We start from the raw sequence: 3175 nt of genomic DNA on the forward strand, positions 1-3175 counted from the left end.
TATGAATTGACCTTGCCTAGGAGCTTTTTCTACATTGAAAATAACATTCTATAAATAGAGAAACATAATAAAAATAAAGTAACATTTAACACGCTCAGTTCAATCTGATTAAAAAACATATTCATAAACTAGAAAATAACAAAATTAATATTCCAAAATTTATTTATTTTTTAAATATCAATCTTAAGAAAATTACTTAAATCGAACTAGAGAATTTGAATTTTATGATTATTTGTTTGTAGTATAGCTCAAGACAGTTTCATATTTCAAAGTGATCTACAGATATGATAAATGTATACAAACCTAACAAAAAGTATTGGGTAACAATGATGTTTGCACAGATAACAGTAATATCATAACATACTTAACTAACAAAGTATTTTACATCGTAGGTTGCAGTGAGCGTATTATTATAATTCATTAACAAGCATATTATTTAATAAAATAATTTTATTAGCTAGCATTTAAAACTGATAGAGAAGATGTTTAAAAAAATTGAAAATGTTCAAAAGTTCCGTTATTATACATATGCTATATAAAATATTTTAACTAAATTTTTGTTTAATATGTTTTCATTAACAAGTAAAACATTTGTTTTATTAGGGTATCATGTAATTGATATCAAGTTTTAAGTTATTTTTTTATTCATTAAAATAACGTATTCCAGTGTACTAACCTTTTGAAAACAAAATATAGAATGACCTCGGTGATTTTGAAACTATTAAAAATGATAATACCTACGCCGATTCACTGATAAATTAATGGTAATTTGTTTATGGCGTTAAACTGTTTGGTTTAGGAAGGTCAGAACAGCAACAAACTTCAACGTTGAACTACGACAGAAAAACCGAAATTCGCAATATACGGAAAGCCTACACGAAAAGCGTTATGTGTAGGTATAATTTCAAAGCATTAAACACTCAACGTTGTTCTATTTTCTCACAATGCTAAATTGTTGGCAAACGTATGCGCGTGTATTCTTGGATAAGACTCGACGGTTATTCAAACTCGAGTACAATTTTAACGAGTATACATTACAGTGTCCAAAGACCAATGAGTAGGTCGACGGTTATTAACTCCTATTAAAGTTCCTATTCCCATGCTGTTAATTAAGAAATGNCTCGAGTACAATTTTAACGAGTATACATTACAGTGTCCAAAGACCAATGAGTAGGTCGACGGTTATTAACTCCTATTAAAGTTCCTATTCCCATGCTGTTAATTAAGAAATGGCCGTTACTTTTGTATTCGATATAATATAAGTACATTTACTCATCATTCATCAACGACAAATTATCAGTTTTATACTGTTCAGTATTATGGAACCAACAAGAATTATGGCTCCTGTGTTATAAACATGGATGTCAGTATAGAATAACAGCGAAGTAACTAAAAGTAGGGAGAACTACATAATAAGAAAACGATCAGAGTAATGTTGGCGTTAAAGTTCAAGCAGCAATACAAATAAAAAAACAATTATAAAATGTGAGGGAAATGTAAATCCATTGTTTTGAACAAGCCCCCCAGTGTCACGCAGTACAAAATTATTTATCTGACAGCTACATTACATGACACATAATAAACTATCAAGTTACAGTATTTTATATTATATTAGTAGAGATTTATGTCGGAGGTATTTGTAACTTGTACCGGGTCATAACCCTTTCAAAACGACACATATATAGAAACACATAAAAACACTTATAATCCCTTATTTTATTGATAATTCACCTTTCCTTCTAACTTGATAAAGGTCGGTTAATCAAGGGAAATAAAGCACCCATTGACATCCCTGTATGCACACGCATGTATGAATATACTTGGAAATAATCGCAAAGAGAAATAATTATTTTTTTAATGAAACAATGTAACTGATTAATGTATCATGAAATGTTATATTATTGTTTAGAACCTTTGCACAAATATTTAGAAATATTCGAGTTTCAAACCCAACTGACATCCATGTTTATAACACAGGAGCCATAATTCTTGTTGGTTCCATAATACTGAACAGTATAAATCTGATAATTTGTCGTTGATAAATGATGAGTAAATGTACTTATATTATATNTAATATCTTAAAGTGTCAATTTTGACTGGTTGGTTAAAGAAATTATACATAATCACGTTATATGGTATTCGTGAACTGGCTTCGCCGTTTCGTTGCCTCTTAGTTAGGACATTAGAAACTAACAAAAGTTTATTACACCTCGAACGGAGGTACTGCGTTATTATTTTTATATCTACTTGTCTTTGTCGTTCTAAACCCTCAAACCATACGACCCATATAGAACCACAACATCAGGTTCTCTCCTTGTAAAAAAACCCAAGTCCCCATCATTACTATTTCTATTTTTATTTTATTAATTTTTGCTTATTTTTGAATTATAACAAAGTGGCGCCCAATAACAGGCTTAGTTAATCTTACTAAGGGTTATTTTGAATATTACTCAGAAAAAGCATTTGAATTGTAATTTTTAAATTATTAATTACAGTATTAATATGAAAAATTGGTTGAGAATTGTTTCTTTATCAATTAAAAAATTTAATTAAATCGCGCTTATTATATGAAAATTTATATTACTTAATTATTGAAAATTAAAATTGCGTATGTTGAAATTAAATTGAATTTAAAAATTAAATTGCGCTTATTTGTTTGAATCGAAATTATTAAAAATAAAATCGCGCTTATTGGAATTATTTATTTATTGAAGATTATATTGCACATAAATTAAATTAAAATTATATCTTAAAAAAGTAAAAATTGAAATTATTATTTGTAATTGAATTATTGAGCGTATTTTTATATCTATTTATTTCTATATGTTATTTGTATTATAACACAATGATGATTTTCACGGGTACTTATTTATTAATTTTAAATGTAGTCATAACATTGTTATACTTTAAATAACGTCCCCACTAAATATGGCCCTGGGTGGTCCACGATGTTTTGAAAAATCTAATTACTTTTGATTAAGCAAATACTATGTGTTACTTTTTACAGATTTGGACTATGTTAAAAGCATATTTATTATTATTTGTTCTAATAAAAAAAATTAAAATACATTTTTTTCTCTGGATCAATAGATATTAGATACTAAAATCAATTTTACATAAAATTATTTAAGAGTTTTATTTTATTTTAAACATTTTATTTTACCAAATATGAATC

General features: G+C 27.2%; 1 protein-coding gene across 1 annotated transcript in view; it reads right to left on the bottom strand.

Moving 5' to 3' along the window:
* The window catches only part of LOC126901181 (homeobox protein ceh-9-like), a 7109-nt gene extending 6213 nt beyond the window's left edge, over positions 1-896 (bottom strand). The window contains exon 1 of the mRNA XM_050677498.1: positions 677-896. The gene's annotated coding sequence lies outside the window, so the exon portion shown is untranslated. The remainder of the gene's footprint in view (positions 1-676) is intronic.
* Between the last annotated feature and the right edge of the window lie 2279 nt (positions 897-3175).

The sequence above is a fragment of the Daktulosphaira vitifoliae genome, unplaced genomic scaffold, assembly GCF_025091365.1.
Source record: "Daktulosphaira vitifoliae isolate Bord-2020 unplaced genomic scaffold, ASM2509136v1 Scaffold_1, whole genome shotgun sequence".
Taxonomy (NCBI): domain Eukaryota; kingdom Metazoa; phylum Arthropoda; class Insecta; order Hemiptera; family Phylloxeridae; genus Daktulosphaira; species Daktulosphaira vitifoliae.